At 34.4% G+C, this 20431-nt stretch overlaps 1 protein-coding gene across 10 annotated transcripts in view; it reads right to left on the minus strand.

Moving 5' to 3' along the window:
• Positions 1 to 20431, minus strand: part of PTGFR (prostaglandin F receptor) — a 102943-nt gene that overhangs the window by 22807 nt on the left and 59705 nt on the right. The window contains exons 1-2 of one of the 10 annotated variants that reach the window (XM_038183103.2): positions 9967 to 10041; positions 9742 to 9840 (exon numbers count right to left, since the gene is read on the minus strand). The exons of the other annotated variants lie outside the window; for them this stretch is intronic. The gene's annotated coding sequence lies outside the window, so the exon portion shown is untranslated. Of the gene's footprint in view, positions 1 to 9741; positions 9841 to 9966; positions 10042 to 20431 lie in introns of those variants that run through there. 10 annotated transcript variants of the gene reach the window in all.

Raw genomic sequence — 20431 nt, forward strand, 5'->3', positions numbered from 1 at the left:
AAAAGTACGGTTTATCAGAATGTGCTGAAAAGAACAGCCATGGCTTTGCCGTTCAGATAAATGCCATCCTGACCTTTATGCTTCACCATCAAGTAGTTCATAAAGTAGTCACAAATTATGGCCAAAGTATTGCCTGAATTGGTGTACTGTCCAATGCGGTTAAAGGAGGAAATTCTCAGGTAGTTAAATATAAATTAACAGTGTTTTGTAACAAGACCTAAATCATTCAAGGAGGTTAAGAACACCAACATGCCAGCAGGCATTCACTATCGGAATGGAGTAAAAACAAGAAACGTCATCAGGAATCATAACAACAAATATGCATCCTTCTGCTGAGATTTCCACCTGCTGATATCTAAAATGGGACTGTTTGCTCTTACTGGAAGTACAACTTTGGATACTATTGTTTTCTAAACATCCTTATCATCAAGGAAGTTCAATTCTTTTCTTCTTGATAATGAGACATGTCCCTTGGCAAATGAGGTAAAAGTTGCTGTAGACAGAACAAAGAGGAAATATCAGTTCCCTAGTGAAGTTTGATGAGAGTGGGGCAGGGGAGAGAGGTTTGGTAGTTTGGGACCATATCTGCATTGTGGTTCTTTTTGTTAGGAAAAGCAAAGACAGATTTTCTCTCTTAATGTAGATCTTGATCCTGTCACAAGAAGTAGCCAAGAAGTCCATTCAGAGCCACTCCCTTAGCCAAAGAGCTTGGCAATCAAATGACAGAAGGGTCTATTGATACCAAATAAACAGATTGTTACTGAGATACCAAAAGACCTGCAAAGCAATTGGTTGATGAGTAGACCAAAAACACGAGCTAAGTTTCTGAAAGAGATGAATTTGACCATGTCATCACAGCCAAACCACGTTAACACAGGAGCACAGAGCTCAAGCATCCATCATCCAGGAGACAAAAGCATCCAACATCCAGACAAAACTTCAAGTGGAAAAAAAAAATAACTGAACCCAGAAGTTTCCAGCCTAAGACAGGATAGTTGTGATATGCCAGAATATGCAATACAAAAAAATAATACTATTAATAATAACTGATTCTATACTTTCTTACATTTGTTCTTAGTAATGTTTATATAAACACATAAATGAAGATGCTAGTTATTGGTCAAATGATTCACCAACAAGATCATGCTAGTCAATACTAAATAATGTAATTGTCTGCTAAAACCTTTCATTACATCACTTTATTGATTTACTTTTTTTCCCAGTTAGAGACAGACTTTCATCTTAATCACATATTGTCACTCTAAAATTATTTGATTACTACAGACAGTACCTAACTTGGTTAGAACTGGAAGAACTGGAGAACGATAATTCCTCTTTTTTCTTCTTCTTTTGCAAACATTTTGTATCTAGTACTTTCTTGACACTTTTTTTCTTCTATTATATCAGAACAAAGCATGCACAGGAGATGGTGCAAATCTTTGTGGGCATAGTTCAGTTATTTCTTCCATATATTTTTATGCTTTTTTTTATACTTTGTAGAAGCCTTCCCCTTAGAAATGAGGCAAGAGGAGTAGAATAACAGGAGGGGGATTATTTAGTAGGTGTGTCACTGAAACATTTTTTAACTACTTTCCAAAAATGGACTACAGAATAATCTGAGAGTGTTCTTCCTATAAATCAGTGATTTCAGAAGCATTCCCTTCAAGAAATTCTGGGAAGGTAGTATGCATTTGGCTGGCTTTCATCAATACTAGATTTACCAATAAAAAAAGGTATTTTTTAAAGTCTAATATGATGTTTCAGAGTTCATAATCAAAGGATGTCTCCTTTATGATTATATGGAGTATCTATTTTTTGTTCTACCACAGACCCAGATCCTTACATGGCCAGAGGACAGACACATCACCACTGCTGACATGAATCTTGCCTGTTCAGGCTGGGGCTTAATCAAGACTTGAAGTACTGTTCTACTCATAACAACAACAGCATAATATTCTTTTGTTCATTTTGAATATGTGGGACAAAATGTTCTCTCTTATGAGTCACCTCTTTAATATTCTGACACATAAGAACAAACAATCTACAAAATGATACTAAATACTGAGCCATATTAACTCCTTTTCTCCTCTTCCTTTTTCCAGAATGGAGACAATACAAAACCAAGTCAGAAGAAATCTTTCATCAACTATTCTTTTCAATCATTCTGCTCAGGTCAAATGAAATAAAGAAATCATTTCCTTCGAATTGTCCTAACCTATTGTATTTACGCCACGTGACATAATGGTCAAAATAAGTCCCTTACATGAAAAAATCTCATTAGGGGTATGCCTGTTTTATGCCTTCCAGTTTTGTGGTTCTATTTATTTGATTTTTTTTGCTTGCACACATGTTTAAGGATGTAATAGGTGAAGTTTTGACGGCTTAAACACTTTTAAAGAATATTTTGAAACTAACTCATTACGCTATGAGTTGTGAACAGAATTTCCATAGTGACTTCAAAGAATTAAATTACTTAAAATAAATGATGCACAGTTCATTGAGTTCTTGAAGAGGTCTAGTAGTCGTGTTATATTACCTACCATATACATGTAGTCTTTGGTCTAGGCAACAGATAGAGAACTATATCTTCAGACTTTATCAGTTTCAGAAGAAAGAGTTTGAAAAGATCACATTCTCTCAAAATTTCAATAGTTGCAGATTTAAAACACCACACACTAAATGCATAGTTATGATCAGCTGCTTTACAGAAACTTTAACCTCTTTCTACATGTGATTCTAAATACCTTTGTTTGGGAGATGTGGTCTACATAGTAATTTTAATTGTGGCTCAGATGAAAGGTGAAATTCTTTTTAAATGGAACAAGTTTTCATCTCAGGCATATGGTAAAGGGTGATATCATCGATAAAAGTAATTCAAGAAATCAGTTACTAATCCAGCAAACTTCTAATTTAAAAGTTAGTTAAGGAGAGAAGCAAATCATGTTTGAGATACTATTTCACTACGTCATTTTATTTTTTAAAAGGGGGAATTGTAAATCATTTTTCTTTGAAAAATTTTCTCCACTGACAAACTATAATGGATACCTACCCAACATACCACAGAAATTAAAATTTCATTACCTGGAGGGCTGGATTCATTTTTCTGCTTCTCCAAGAGCCAATTCTATCCCTAACAGGGGTGATTTACTCATTGTTTACTGATGAGAACTTATGAAAAAAACACTTGAGTGTGTTTGTTTGTTTGTTTTGTTTTGTTTTTCCTTCAAAAGAGCTAATTAGGTTCGTGCTATTGGTGAAATATCTCCCCAGTCCACCATAGAGAAGGACTCATATCCTATTTTTCTTACTATTTATCAGAAGAGTGGACCATTAACTCTGGCAGAAGGGTGGAAGAAGAATCTCAACACCTACTGCTAGGCAGGTTCAGTAGCCTGCAGCAATTTGGCAGAGATTTTAGCAGCCTCAGCCCTGCAAACAGTACAGCTGAAGGTCATAATAGGATTCCTAATCCTGCTCCACGCAAACTTACCCATGAAGTAGTTTGTATATTGCAGCCTACGTAATAATCCATGTAAAGTTTGTTACTCATTGCTAGTTTAGGAAAAGCTGAAGGGTATGGCGAAGAATATATGAGAGGGATGCAGATAACAGGAGAAAGATTGTCAGCTTTACAATAATCTTACTTCACAGCCAGTTTACTCTGAGGACAGTAATAATAGTAACAGAACTGGCCTTGCTCCTGATGAGTTTACAATCTACATAAATAAACAGATAGAAGAGGCTGAAGCGATCTTCTTCCCAGAAACATAAAAGCAGCCCTTGCACTTGACTCACTGTCGAGTGTCATCATCCAATATGCCATGCCGGCCCTGGACAAGTGTAGCTCTCGGGCAATTAGGATGAAATACAATGCTCTCATTTTCAGATGTATCTATTGTAATTCATACAAGAATAAAAAGATATTTGAAACTAATAACTCATGGAGAAATGAAGAATGCGATCTCTTGTTTAGTCTGAGCAGATATTGACAGGGCAATCAAAGCCATGACTGAGTGAAATTCTTCCTTTCCGTTTAATAACCCATAATTAATGCTGCTGTTTGCAAAACGTGCATGCTTTTCCAGATTCTGGTTCTGTTACAAAACCATGGTCAGATTATTATCAGTAGCTCTCCATTATCAAAAGTCTCAGGAAACAGAACACAGCTGCCTTTAATAACAAAAACAAAAGCATCTTTTCTTTTGTTGCATACAACTTCCTTGCATTTGCAGATGTGAAAGGTGACAAACCGAATGAGTTCTATGGGTTAATAATTTAAATTACTTTTTCTAATCATATATTTCCTAGATTATTAAGATTTTCTAACTTCTACATCTTTGTGACCCTGGAATCTTGTATCCACTGTTTTCACCTTTGTATTTGTGCTCTACCATAAGTTACCATTTCTTCCACATCAAAAAACAGAGAAGTCAAACTTTTGGCAGAAATAGCATTTAACACACCATATATAGAAAAGAGTTAAAGAATTATTGTAATCATTTATCCATGAATTAATGGTTTTTCATTTCTGAAATGGGAAATGCTAATATTTGCAAATCTAATACTGCCAATTTTCTATTATTTTATTTTTTAACTGTTTAGGCAGTAATATAGTTGGTTAAAATAAATCAGTATGAAACAAGCATTTCTGAAAATGGTCATCCACTTCTAAAGTTACTTTCCAGATAGAGAAAATAAAATTGAGATCATAACAGGAAAATTTCTATAAAAGGTGGTAAAAATAATGGAAGAGAGTTACTTGAAATCAATCACTATTGTAACCTTTACATTTTTATGCCATTAGATATTTTTTTTATCCTCTTTCTTCCAAAATTCAAATGTGTAAATGTTCTGAGTGGTAGAGAAGTTATTTATATTTTAATAACAGGAAAAAAAAGAATCTATAAAAGTAATTATTACCCATCTGCTTTACAGTGCACAGCACTGAGCTTCCTGGCAGCACAAGCCTGGCAATGCTCTGTAGTTTCTGCAAGCTTTAGTCAAAGAAACTTAGACAACATTGCTTTCCTTAAGAAAACAGAATGATGTTAAGATCCCCAAAAATATGGTCTTGTACCTAATGTACGTACTCACCAAGGCAATTCTCGTTGAATTATGCAGCAGTATTTTTGTGCCTTTTTATTAAAGATATTACCAAGTGCTTTCAGTTATAAAATCAACTCAGTAAAGTCTGGATGCTGTTATTTAACATACACCATGTAGTGGAATATTCATAATCCTGTTGCTCTATTGCAACGTGTTGTAAATTGTGCACTTCCTACAAATGGAAAAATATTTCAAAGGAGCTCTTAATTATGGATGAAATTTCCCTAAACCAGAATATATACTAGCAAGTAGGCAACTTCATTTTGATTTTCTATACTAGATTCTCCTCTTACAATTTTTCATATTTTTAAGTAAAAATACTTCAGTGTTATTTTTAAGTATATCATCAAATACAAATTCAAATTCCATTAAAAAGCAATTGGATGGATTCCATTAACTTCAGAGGGGCTTTGTATTACAAGCAATATAAATGCAACCTGATTAGCACAAAAATCAGTCTTAGAATGGCCAAATATTACGTCACAGAGATACAGTTCCTTCCCTGAGCTGTACCAACACAGATAGAGACCAACAGAGATGCAGGAGCTTGTGATTGCTATGGACAAATGATAAAAAGTTATCCCTGTATTTTATTATCTAAAAGTGAGGAGAAATAAATTTTGGTTCATATATACCAAAGTAAACAAAATGAAATTAAAGTAAAGCAATAAGGAAAAGGTAAGGAAAATTAATTTCAGAAAGGGCTTTGTATTTCCGCAATGTTTTCCCTAGAATTGCTAGTATCTTAAAGCAAAGAGTGTTTTTTAAAATTTAGACTCAACAACAAACCACAACTGTAAGCAGGAACTCAGCCTCAAGGTTTCCAACTAAATGAAAGTGGTTAGACTTCCTGGCAGAAAATAATTTTTGATGGAGAAATAGATTCATCTTAACGAAAATGAAAAGCACTCAGTTATGATGTGAAGAGGTCTCTCTGTGGAGATATTTAATTAAGAGTGATCTAATTTTATTATAAGTAATTCTCACAGTGTTGGCTTACTTCAAGTAAGCCTGTGCTAAAGAAAGGTGTCAAACAAGTTTATATCCTTAGTTAGAAGAAATTTCATTTTCATCGTGATGGACAGCCATGTGGCCATACAGCTCTTACTAAATTAATAGACTCTGTATAAATATAGACATAAGCCAAGCAGAAAATTTACCTCTGAAATCTCAATAAGCCAGTCAATTTTGAAAACAGCAGGGTTTGATAAACAGTGAGCTAATGAAAGATAATGATATTTCCAGTAATAGCATTTATAGAGTTTCAGAGAAGAGACGAGAGAAGGAAAAAATGGTGTTTGGAGAGGGAGCAGACCATCAAGATTTGAGAGTGTATTATGAAGGACGGGAACAAAGAAGAATTACATATACTGTATGTCTGTACACTGATTTTCTGTGGCTTTGTGTGTTGAAAAGTAGAGGGCTGGATTTGTTAGAGAAACAAAGAAAGCATTCAACTTTGGTAACAGACTTCTGCATGACTTGATTGACCAAACAAATCTCAGATGCAAGGATTTAATAACCAGATGGGTGCATGTGTATCTTAAGACACAGTAGTAGAGACAAAACATCTGTCAATTAGTTTTGCAACCACACTCTCCACATATTTGTGCTTACGCAGGAAGTTTAGCATTGCATATTCAAAGAAGAAGCATGTGCAGAAGTCATAAAGGATCTTGGAGGCTAGCCACATGTATATGAGGCCCAGTATATATATGAGCACAAGCACAAAAAGAACTAGTCTGACTTCTGGTGTTTAAAGACAAAACAATTTTGTGTTTTCTCTTGCAGCTTGTGACTCCATTAGTAACACTGCAGGTTGTAAAAAAAAAAAAAAAAAAAAAAAAATCAACCTCACCTTGTGACTGCTTAAGATTGAATTTGATCAGCTTTTACTCAGGATAGAGTAATTCAGAAACTAATCTGTACATGCAAGGAACAGCAACTGACTTTAAAATGGGCTGAATTAGATTCACATACAGGAGAAAACACCTGGCATACAGCTAGTGAAAGAAAAGTTGAATGTGCTTAGAAATGTAAAATGCACACAAATTAAAACATACTAAATTTTGGAGGGTTTTAATTTTTGCATTAATTAGTAACAAAGCAATTAGTAGCATTTTAACATTCTGATTGCCTGAGGTCATAAATAGTTAATGGTAAACCCAGAAATTATGATTGAGATCTCTGCTTTCTAGCCTGGGAAACTGCAGTAGACATAAAGCTGTTTACCCAGTAGAAGTAAAACAGATGAGAAATGTAGGAAATGGAAAAACAGGTACAAAATGAATACTAGCACTATGCAGCACAGCAGCAAAAACAAGACAGCCTTTGCATAGCCTGATTCAAGTTTGAAAAGTGCTGAACATGGACAAGTCTATACAGTTACTCTAGAACTTTGACTAACTCTGATCTAGTATCAGAACATCTATGAGAGAACATTTCATCTCATCCAGTGTAATGGCTTTAATTCTTTTATTTTCATTTTGAACATTAAGTAATTGGCGAGTCTGATGTCAGATGTATTCCCTTCTGAGAAGTACTTAGCCCTTAGGATGAAGGCCAAACATCTAGCTCTTGACACATCAGGTCTTAGTGCACTTGAGCTGTACTTAAGGAATAAAAGCTGCCAGTGCATTTCCATGTTTCCATTTTGAATAGTTCAGAGTTCTTTGATTTCTTTTTCAAAAGGGTCTGTCTTAGCAGCTATCTTTTGTTAGCTTTCATAGTTAATTATCCACACATTTCTGAAATCCTCTGAAGATCATCCATGATATCTAATAAAAGCTGACTGGTAGAGGAATTATCTAGGAAAATATGCTACTGTTTCCTCACCAATGACACTGTGGCTAGAAAAATGTATATTGCTGTACCTTGCTACCGTAAAGATGACCAATAGTGTGGAATGAATTAAACAGATGAAATGATTAAAGGTTTGGAATGAGTAACGTAGTTTTGAGGAAACGCTATAATCAACATGGTTTGGCCAAGAAAATTTCAGTAGGACATGTGATTATCTTCTACACAAGCATAAGCACCAAAAAAAAAAAAAGAGGAAAAAAAACTGTTTAGGGTGAATCCCAAGGAAACATAGCCAGTGCTATCTGGACTAAATTGAACAATGGAAAATATCAGAAGAATGCACTAAAGGTGAGAGGTGACTGCTTGTGAAGTGTTCTGGTAAGGGCACTGATGCAACCTTGAACAGGATCGCCAAGTCTGATAGCCTGGGTCAACCACAAAGATTATTTAGTAGAATTTTTCTTTACCAAGTTTTAAGAGTTTGTTTTTATTTGCTTTGTTTTCTCCATTATATTGTTTTCATATTAAAGGCCAGATCTCCAGCTCATATTTATCGTATTCAGCAAGGTCTAGAACAAAATCTAGGCTTTGACCATTTGATATACAATAGATTTATTCATAATCAACAAAATAGTATTGAATCTCCAAAACTTCTTGTGGTTAAAGGAAAAAAAAATAGTGAGTCGTTGCAGGCAAGGTTTGAAAGCATAGGTTTTTCTTCATAAGAGAATGTCTAGGTAACATTTATAGAAAAACAGCATGATTTGTGACAGTAACTCATGCCACTGCATTTTATGGAAAAATTCTAGCAAGCTATGAAAGACAAGACAAGAATTTTCAGTGCTTCAAAAAAGGATGAGTGTCTTAGATTTTTACTTAACATTGCTATTTTTCTAATGCTAAACTATTAATTTTTTAAGGATCTACATATTAAACAATAACGACTACATCCTAAATGTAAAATACACAGTGCACAAGTGTAAACAGAGTTCAGTTTGAAATATAGAAGTCACCAACAACAATAGAACTCTGTTAGACTGATTACCAGACTGGTACATTTTTCTGAGAGAGTATCAAAATAAATAGTAAATAACCAATTTTATAAACTATAGTGCATGTAATATTTTTCCTTAGCAGCTATACTTTTCAAATGTATTGATTTAATTAAGCTATGTTTTTTTGTGTACTATTAAGCCCCAAATTAATATGGGACAGCATATCCAATACCGATAACATCATACTTTATACAGACCTATGTTCAATAATTACTTTTAAAAATTCCATACCTGAATTTAAAAAATTAAAACAAAGAACTACGGCTGTGTTAAATCACTCTGTGTTTCATGACACCTTCAGAGTGAAAGGTCCAGGAAAAATTGCAGTATTCCAATCTCATATTTCCATGTTTCATTTTGAAAGTATTTCTTTTAACAGTGTGAATGTGAAAACAGCATATCCCAGCAACCCTAGTAACTGAAGTAAATGTCACAGTACATATCATAAGCAATATACAATATTAGGAAAGAATAGGTCAAAGTGTCTCGGAGTTTGGTAAGAGCACTGAGCACAGTATCCTTTCTTACCAGTATCCTTTGATGAAATTCAGGGTGATCTGATATTTTTCATTGCCTGTGTACAATGAGTGGTATTTAAAGTTTTGCTCAAGTTCTCTGTCCTTTTTTTGCTGAGGTATACTGCCAATAGAATAACTAACTGGAGGTAAATCACTGAGGCCTTATTTTGCTGTATATATAGTAATAGTTATTTAACTAATTTAACTAATATAGTCAACTAATATAGTTAACTAAAATATAGTAATTTAATTATACTCACATTTATTTGTGAATGCAATGCATCCGAATCTGTGAGCTATTATTATCTCTGTAAGACATCTGTTATCTTTCTTGAGAATACCCAAATTGTAATGGAATCCTAAAAGAGAGGGAAGTTTTTCTAATTGGTTATAGGACAACCCTCATGCAAAAGAATTCAGACAGAAAGAAAAAAAAAAGTTTTTAAAAAAAAAGTTAAGAAAAAACTAATGATCACAAAGCATACTGTCCATGTTCTTGCTTCATCATATTTTGCAAACAGCAAATTAGTCTGCACTTTCTAATAAACTATGCCCACAACAGAACACAGCATTCATCCAAGTAGTAACAAGCTTGTTTTGTGGACAGCACAGCCCTCTTGTTAACAAACCATCACACTATTACACAGCTGACTCACGTTTTCAGGTTAATTGCTGCATTTTTAACAATGAAAATAGGAAAGAAAGAAAAAAAAAAAAAAGGAGAAATATTAAAAATATGAAGATCTGTTAAAGAATCAATTTCCTCAGAATTAGTGCCTCTCTGATTCAGAGAAAAACAAGAGATTGGAACATAGAATATTCCAATGCAACAGTATAACAATTGATTTAAGCACTTATTTAAGTTTTGTAAACCAAGCCACTAAGTTATTTGTTGTTGCACAATTCTTCCCTCCCTGAAACAGAGGAAAATCACTGTTCATTTCATGTGGTGATGAAGTGTACTCAAGTGTTTTGCTGGTGCAGAAGGTAAAAGAGAGAATCAGTACTTTCTTCGTTGAAACATTTGCAAGGAGTTCAGCCTTGCTAAGCCTTTCAAGTGTGATGTAGACAATGAAGTGATGCTTGCAGAAATAATTGAGTTTCACAATACAGGATATCAACTACCATTTTATAACACCATTCCTTTAGGTAAAGCAGTAAATCAACAAAGAAAAATAAAGTTTATGGTCTGTATAAAATTCATCTATCTGTCCAAATTTTCTCATTTAAATGTTCCATTCCACTTTATTTATTTATTTATTTATTTTTAAGGGCAAGAAATGCTTGGCATATTGAATTGCTTTGAATTTAATTGTCTATCCTCTAGAAAATCCTACTCATAACTAGGTTTGTCCTGTCTAATTACAATGATTCAGTAATGCAGCAAATACTTTGTCACAGTTTTTCACACTTTCACACATAACACAATGAGGTGTCTATGATTGCAGTGCCCTGATAAATTACAGGATTGCAGCAGGATTTTATTGGCTAGATTTTGGACCAGGGTTTCCCCAAAGACAGTGTTCCAGCCCTGCAGTTCAAATGACCCTTTCCTTGGCTTTATCCCAGGCTTCAGCCAACACTTCTCCCAGCATCAGATAGGTTTCACTCTGCCACCAGTTCCAAAAACAGTTCTGACCCTCCTTTATTAATGAGAACATTTGTTAAATATGTTCTTTTATGACTAGAAAAAGAAAACTCCTCTACTTGCTTTGCAGTATAAGAATACTTAGAAATATTTCTTAAGGCAGAAGACTGCAGGAAGAGAAAATCAGGAATAATATAAGCAAGGGAACCACGTGTTCCTGTTTGATTTGACTGCTCACAGTGAAACACAATTCTGTGCAGGCTCTGTACCTACAACACCTCTATTGCATTTAGCTATAAAATGGCCCACATCTGTTTCCATAGATCCTAAATTCATGCAAGCTGAAATACTACTTATGTAGTAGTTCACATTCTCCTGGGTGACCAAATTAAAGTAGAACTGCAAGCTACCAAGCCTATTATAACACTGAGAAACAATTTCTTAGCAAAGTGAGAGAGTTCAAGTGTGAAGCTCAGAAGAAAAAGAAAAATTTTTAAATCACATATAAGAAGCTGCATACCAAAAATCCTTCCTGGTCAGAAAATCTATCTAAAAATAGTTGGGGAAATTGTAAACAATGTTACCTGCTTTAGTAAACTATAAATGGCAAGTCTTCATGAAAGATTATACCTAAATGAGATCATACTATTTGCAATTATTCTGAAATGTAATTAACTCAAGCTCAGATTCATGCTACTACATATTTTTCCCATGTGCTTAATGTTGACAGGAGCATATCTGCATCAGAAATTGAATTTCTGTATGATTTTTGTTGTTGTTGTTGTTTTTGATTTCCAGTGGTCCTGAATTTGAATGAGTAATTCACTCAGAAATGAAGGAATTAAAGTTCTAACACAGTCTTAATATTGCTGCAACCAGTCACTGCTACGAATTTATATTTCTTGCTCATTTTTTTTCCTTTATGCAAATTTTTCTCATGTTTTCAGATGAGACTTAGCCCAGAGACTGCAAAGAACCTAAACACTTGAATCAAATTCAATGTATCATGAACCAGGTGCTCATCAGAGAACCATTACAGAATTTGAAAAAGTGTATTTCCAAGAGCTTTGAGCAACAATAGTGTACATCTCATCCTATTACACTAAATTTTGATTAAATGTCAAAAAGTGCATGGTCTTTGGTGTTCTCTACTGATAATAAAATTAACCTCCATGGGAGTTCACAGTGTAGCAGGCTATAACTTCTGCAGCCAGAACCAATTCAGCATAGCCTGCCAGACAGTATTTTTGTTAAAACCAAAGGACTTCCATGTGAGTAACTGGTATTCTTGCACCACTGTGTAATAAACATTTGATTACCAAAGTATGTGGCAGTCTTAGGTCTCCTTCACAAAAAGCTGAATGCAAACATATCTCTGTTGTGCTTAGGCCCACAGTTTTAATCAAGTGTAGTCAAAGTTTAAATTTATCCCAAAAATGTGAGAGGTGGTTACCATAAGTTGAGAAGTTAAAGATGTTTAATGTGCTTGCCTTTGCTCTTTTTCAAAACTTGAGTTTCTGTAAACATAAAAATGGTGCTTATGTGTTACTTTTAAACCTTCTATCAATGGAACTAGAGGTCCTCTGGATTAAATACAGTTGTCTGGTTCTGTCCCTTCTGCAGGGAAAGAAGTTACATCCATTGCTTTGCCTTGGCTGCAGACTAACAAATTGCAGTTTCCATTGGTCATCTGGCCCATGTTCATTTGTTTCTGGGTTTAAATATCTATATTGCCTCCTTGCAATCCAATTTCAGTGATATTGAGACAGCTTCTGAATTAATGGGAGTGCTTCCCATTTACAGAATTGTTACAGTCTAGTAACAGGTACCAGGCAACTGTATTCATCTCTACCCAATTAGATTTTTTTCTTTAGAAATTTCTCCCCTCCATAGTATTAAGAATGAAATGGTGACACATGAAACAATTCCTCAAATATTATTTCAAGAGATATTAAATGGTTCTCATCACCACCTGCCTACAGAAGTGCTCACCATCATCACTGGATCTAGCATGGCTCCTTGAATCCTATGGAAGTTAAATTATTGCTTTAAAATAATGTATACCTCTTAGAGATTTCCCCAACAAGCCTCAAAATAGTCTTGCTTTTAACAAAACCTTTTTTAATAAAAAATGTGTTTTCTTGGATGATCAGAGAAACAGCAGTAAGAGCTACTGTTGTTTTTCTTCCTTGTTTATCTCATTCTACCATTAATTTTCTGTGTACACAAGTGAGAACCTAATTCTACTAAGAGTTAATGAGAAGTGTATCTCCTGTGAAATTATTTCTGATAGGGAAAAGTTCCTTAACAAAAAGGGATTAGAGAAGAAAATCTTTAATGATAGCCTCAGTAGAGCCTCTTTTCCCTAGAAGTTTCTTTAAAGTCCAAAATATAAAACACATCTACTGAGACCTCATCTTCAAACTGCTTGTGTGGCAGTATGGCTTTCTAGTGAGATTCTCTGGAAATCATTGCTAGACTCCTGATGTATGAAACTGGTTCTTCTAGGAGGAGATAATCCAAAGTGACTATTCACCACTTAGCCGAAACCTGTGCACTAGGACATCCTGAAAGATTAGCCATGATCTCAGTCTAACTTTGATTACACCTGAGCAGAATCTCCACTTATCCATCAACATCACAGCACCAAAGAAAAGATACAAAATCTCCATACCAGTCTTAGCAGAAAAGAGAGGCTAATTTTCAAAAGTGCTTGAGTAGACAAAGGACCTGACTTTCATCATAACTAATATCAATGAAGCAGTGAAATCATTTAAATACTTGAAAAATCCTACTATTTTTCCAGCCCCACTCCAGGAAGCTTAATCATACCTTTCTATCAAGTGAAGTTTGCAGTATGTGCCCACATCCACTCTGTCCCTAATTCTGAGAAGCCAAATTACAATACACTGCATGGGAGTTCACAGAGCTAAAGAGCACAAGACAGATTATCAGTGGAAGATAGTTTGCTTTCCAACCAAAAATGCAGGTATTCAGTTCCTGCCCAACCTGTTTGCAGCCAGTGTTGTTTTACAGCTTTTCCTGCTGTACATAAGAACCCTTGTATGAGATGACATTTCCTAACACAACTAAAAAAAGTGCTACTACATCAGCATCTTAGTTGATAATTAATCATTGCAATGAGCACCTCTTTTGCCCTGAACAATCTACAGAAAGATCTGATATAAGAAGGAGGGTCAAGACTGGATATATTTTTGCTTTTCCTTTTTTACCCCACTGACAAAGAAACAACATTCCCACTCAGATAATAAAATTATCACCTTTAAACACAGCAGAAGACTACTATTGACAGACACAGCAGCTCTATAAACTGTTGGAAAGATTGATATAACACAAGATGATGTATATAACTCAGAAAACTCAAAAATTACATTTGAGTATTGGAGCCTATTTTATTCTTGAAGATTGATGACACAAGGCTAGAATTCATATTCTTTGTTAAAGTGCTGAGAGAGAAAAATTGTGCAAATACCAAAATTGTAGATAAGGAAACAAGGAAAAACAGCTGACCTAGAATAACTACCACTTACCTGATAGAAGATAAAACAGTATATATGTTGGCCTGATGCATCATCCTGTCTTTCCCAAAGGATTTGTGAGAAAAGCTTTCAGATACTATTCCCCTGTGACATGCCCTTTGGGGACATATGAAAAATAACTTATAATTAAATATTAAACATAATTTAATATTTAATATTATTAAATTTAATTAATAAATTATTATTAAATTTAATATTATTAAATGAAAATATTAAATTTACAGTTTATAATTAATTACTTATTAATAAAATTTGTCAATTATTAAAAGAAGAAGAATTGCATATGGAACGAAAAGCCTGGCAAAGACAAGAAAATCATTGCCAGGTAAAACAGATGAGGAAGTAAAGAGTAGAGCTAGTGGTTGCACTAATAGGATAGAAGGTATCCTATTGCCTTTTATTGAATTGAAGAGTAACACGGACCAGGAAGAATGCAGAAATATTTTGGAACATAGAGGCAGTAAACAAACAGCACACTCCATATACCATGTGCTATGGGTGAAAGGTTAAAGAAAAGGAGATTGTTTCTTCAGGAAACCTAAGTATCAGCACTTGGTACCACTAAATAAAAATGGTTAGAAACTGTTGGGCTTAGGGGGAGAAGACAATAGAATTTACACGTATTTTTACACAAATAAATTTTTATGAGTTACTGAGCTTCTGAAAGCAAAATAGTGAGTGAGCTTCAATCAAACTGAAAATACAGCTGCTAGGAAGCTGATTGCAGTCCAGTTAGGTCAGGGATGAACCAGTTTCATTTGGGGGGAGATGAAAGAGCCTATTCTGGGGGCTCACCACAGCTACACTCTTTGCCTGCTCAAGCTCATTAGTCCCAAAGATGATTAAAAATACTGTGCCTTCCCTTCCTAATATAGATTCAAAATGGCACACCATTTTGCTGTGTTGGATAGAAAGGAACATGTAAATGAAGTTTTATGTCTGTATTTTCCTGATAGACCTTAGCAAACACTTAATGTTCTTTTGAGCGGCAAGAGAAACTCAGACTTTTATTTTATAAAATTCACATGTTGTCATGACTGCATAAAAGTGCAATACAGTACTGAGATGAAGTATATTCACCCATTTCTCTATCCTTTGTGCTGCTGAATATTAAACCTGTGATAAAAAAAAAAAAAAAAAAAAGAAAAAAAAGAAAAAAAAAAGCTGTATTTAAAATGAGGAAAAAGGTAGAAAACATTTTTAAAGGGTGCAGAGATATGATGATAACCGGATTATATAAGTACCTAGCAAAAAAAGAAGATAGCTTGGTAGCTATGCAGCTACCATGTGTAAATCATAACCTAGCTTATGTCTCAGGACTAGAAACAGACACATAAACACAGAGTTATTTGTCCCAAAGCTGAAGTGCAGAATGCACTGTCTCTCTGAAAACAAAGATCAGTGCTTGGAAACAGTTAAACAATATTTATAATCTAGTACGGATCCATAACACTCAGCAAAAAGGTTTTTTTCTTTGTTTTTAAAGCACAGGTCTTTTCCACTAGTGACTTGAGCAACATCCTTTTCAGAGGATACATTTAAGAAAGAACTGGGAAATGAGGGAAATGAGTAAAATTTTTAACACTGGCAGATTGTTTTCTTTTATGTAAAAAGCCCCAGAGATTTGATGAGACAAGAGTATTCAAACAAAAAAAATTGATTTCATAATAAATAAACTTTTAAATTATTCTGGTATATTCAATCAAACAAAGATGTTTTTCCCAGTTCAGAAAAACTTCTTATAGTTTTATTAATTCTTTTTTTCTTGCAACATAAAATAACCTAACTTATCTCTTCAGATAACTCTTATTTGTCTTTTTCCTGAATCTTGTGACCTCGTTTTCATTTGCATCACCAGCCAATCCTGTCATTAGGATTTAGAGATTTATTAAACATTTCATGGTAATCTTGGTAATGTATTTGTGATGTATTGAATTTGGTCTTAATGAACCTTTGTTTTAAAGAAACATAAACAAAGGGGACTTCTGCTCATCCACTGCAATTTGGCAGTAGAAACACACAGAGGGGAAATGAGTTGTCCCATAGTTAGCATATTGGTCTGGAACTCAGAAATTTCTGGTCTAGTTCCCTGTTCTGCTGTAGACTTCCCAGGTGACCTTAAATAAATCTCTCTCTGCCTCTGATCCCCATATATAAAATGAAGTAATACCTGTTCTCTGGTTAGCAGATGGAGGAAAATGAAGTACAGCTGTAAGGAGCTCAATATTTGTCAGCTCAGTTGACTCAATCTTATTTGGATTCTGTATTTGCTCATGCAGTCACCTCATCTTCAGCTTCCCTCTATGAACTGATCTTTAACCATTTAGCAAATGCCTTTCCTGCCTTATTTCTCCCAGTAGCCTTTTCATGTCTTCCTCTATTCACTATACATCTTTGACTGCCTCATCCCTGCCCATTGCATGTGTCTTCTCTGAAACACCACCTGTCACTGACGACTGTTTTCAGGTACAAAAGCAGGTGATTTTATAGTCAAATCAACACAAATGATTCACTGTGTTTGTCTTCACAAGCTTCTGGGAATTATGATATACACATGTCTTTTAAACTGCTCTCATAAATTCAACTTAACACACATTTCATTTTGGATGTTAGGACCCAGACATTCTTTCAAAGACAGCCCTAAGCACAGATATCTGCATCTTACAACATGCTTCCTCACCACTTGGCTATAGGCGGAACTGCAGTTTGCCTGGTGACTTCTGTCTTAGAAAAGTAATGAAGTAGTTTTGTAAAAGAAATGGGAGAATTCGAGTATTTTAAACATCAGCATTTTCTTTCCATTTAAAACTCAAATTTATTTTGAGTTTAATGATAATTTAAAGTTCAGACAAGATTCCAAACTGTTACATAGGAGAAAAAACATAGTTTTAAAAAATAAATACGTAACACTTTACATTGAGTGCATTTACAAAAGGCAAAAATGATTCATAATAGATGGTTAGAATATGCAACAAGCAGTTGTAAGCCATCATAAAATGTAAACCACAGAACTGCTGCACTTTGCTGCACTCTACAGTGAATCCTTTTAAATACTACTAACCTTATATATGCTACTAATAAATATATTTCATAATATAATATAAAGGGAATTCATATGAAGTGTCCCCACAGTGACAAAATTGAACAGATGCCCAGAGCAATTAGCATTTTTAAAAGTATTTTTTAAGAAAAATGAAATAAGCTTTGATAATTCAAACTATTAAAAAACAGACTGGTGATTTTAAGAAAAAGTAATTTTTATATTGTAACCAAATATGAAGCTATTCTTCATAAACTCAACTAGTTTTCATTCTGAGTTGACAAGGGAAACAAAACAGATTCTTCAACACCTTTTTGTAAAAGCCAAATAGAAATCCAGTCTCAAAAGAGGCATATTTGTTCCATTGTAGACTTTGATCTATGTCCATGTATGACTAGGTTTTCGGGTGTTTTTTCACATTCCTAATCCCAGCTTCAAAGCTGTTCTATCTGTTAGATCTGTTAGCCAAGTATTCAAAGGCTGTATGTATGGTTAATGCCAATGGAGTTCAGAATTATTGTGGAAAGTGATGATTCAGACGAATGGTTAACTTTTCAAGCAATCCTGCCACATTAGATTAACACATTCGGACTCTGCCTCAGGATGGTCAGATTATTTTTTCAATATATTTTTTATAAGAAAAATCCAGGAAAGTTTAAGGATATCACCTTCCAGAATTTCAACAGTTACATTTTGAGGTGTGAACATAAATAAATATAGTTTACTAAAAAGTCTGCTAGAGTATTACCGTTCTCATTTGCTTGCAATGTGTGCAAGGTCACACTGAGTTTTCATGTAACATTTACCACAAGAGATGCATATGTAATACTGCATTTCCATTTTCAAGGCATAGGTACTAACCAACTGTATATCACTCATCTTTTTTTGATAATGTGATTCAGAGTATAATGCCAACCAAAAGAAGCCCCAAAGGTTCCTAAATTAAGATGTTTCATTAAATTAGTATTAAAAAGAACAACTTCAGCTTCCTTATCCGGAGCAATTAAACACCCACACAAACAAAAGCAACAACAACAACAACAAAATCTAATTATTCCCTCTGCAAAAATATGTTGGTTCTATTCTTAATCTCCCATTTTTCTGACCAAAATCCCACTGTCCATATTTTGCAGGACTCACTTTAGTAGGCAGGAGGGTTATATTTGGTTCCGCGTGATTTCACTCAAAGCAAAATTTATATTCATTTTATACTTTAATGCAGGATTAAAAGTTTGCTGCAAGAGGCAAAGATTTTAGAAAAAAAAAAAAAAAAAAGTGTCCAAATTCAATTAAAAGTATTAGGCGATTATTTATACCGATTGTCCTCCAAGATACTACCAGTCTCATATTAGAGAAACTATGAAGCTAGAAAGTTACTCTGTTCTCTGTTCACTAAGAATAAAATCCACTTACAAGATGGACAAGTTATGCTTGAATTGTCAAATTATTATTACTTTTTTGGGTGTGTGTGAAAAAATAACACCAGAGCACTTAAAGATATTGCAAGTGTTGAAAAAAAAAAATATCCCATACATTTATTACCGCTGCATCATGTTTGGCCTCCTAGTCATAAACTTACTTTTGTTTAACAACGAAAATAGGAAATAAAGCAGAGTGGTAGTCTTCATCTGAATGAGCAGCACAACTGTAAGGAAAAAAAAAAAAAGAGAGAGAGAGAGAGGGAAACTAATCTTGTAATTTGAGGGCAGCAAACTTTGGGAATTAGTACTGAGCAAATCATAACCAAGTAAAAGCTGATGAGTTGGTATAACCACATTACCCTGAAAGTGTATTCTAATCCTGATCTGACCACCTGCACAGGTTGCTGGTGGTCCACTTCTACAACTCCAATCATTGTTATGTTTTGCAGAAATAATAATAAGGATGCTAGGTACAACTAATACTAGTGAAGAATAGTGGCAACTGAAACCAGAGTACAACAATCAAATGGAAGTCATTATGTTGTGCTCATATCCCAATTGTTATTGGCATTACCATTATAAACTCAGTTTAACTATTCACAGGAGAAGAAAAACACATCTTCACAGATACTCAACACAGCTTTTTCCCAGAGATTTATTATTTTTTTTTTTTTTTAATAAAACCATTTACATGCAAGAAGCTAATAGACGAGTTTGGGTAACAGAGAAAAACTACCACTCGAACTCTTAATACAATCTTTCTCCTGTAAATTAGCTTGTAAATAGCCTGTAATAAAGCGTAAGAGGGGATCAGCTAACAGCTATTTTCAGAGGAGCAAGAGAAATCGCAGTCCCCAGGCCTCTAGTTGCAGCACCTCTGTGCAACAAAATTATGGGAATGGGAAGGCAAATGGAAAGTGGATAATGCAGTTCCAGAACCTCACATCTGAAAGACTATGAAGCCTATACAACGTTGGAATTAATGATGTGAAACCAACTCTTGCAAAAGATTTGCATCTCTGTGTCAAAACCATCAATGAAGCCAGTGAAGGGCATGAGGCCATGATCCAGCACTGAGAGGAAATATTTGCACTAGAAGTACGTTCAAATATTTCAATATGTTCAACATCACAAAGACCCAATTATATTGTAGAGAAATGAAATTTCTCCAAATAAGATCTTGTTAGCTGACTAATCTCTCCTTTTTACTTTTTTTTTAATAAAAGGTTTCCCAGAAAGTGTGGGTATTGACTCACTTGTTTTCCACAGAACTTGCGCATAAGGTTTTGTTTTCTTTAAGAGACATCCCAATACCTCCTTGCTATTGAGAAAACCTGAGTG

Source organism: Anas platyrhynchos, chromosome 8 (assembly GCF_047663525.1).
Source record: "Anas platyrhynchos isolate ZD024472 breed Pekin duck chromosome 8, IASCAAS_PekinDuck_T2T, whole genome shotgun sequence".
Classification (NCBI taxonomy): domain Eukaryota; kingdom Metazoa; phylum Chordata; class Aves; order Anseriformes; family Anatidae; genus Anas; species Anas platyrhynchos.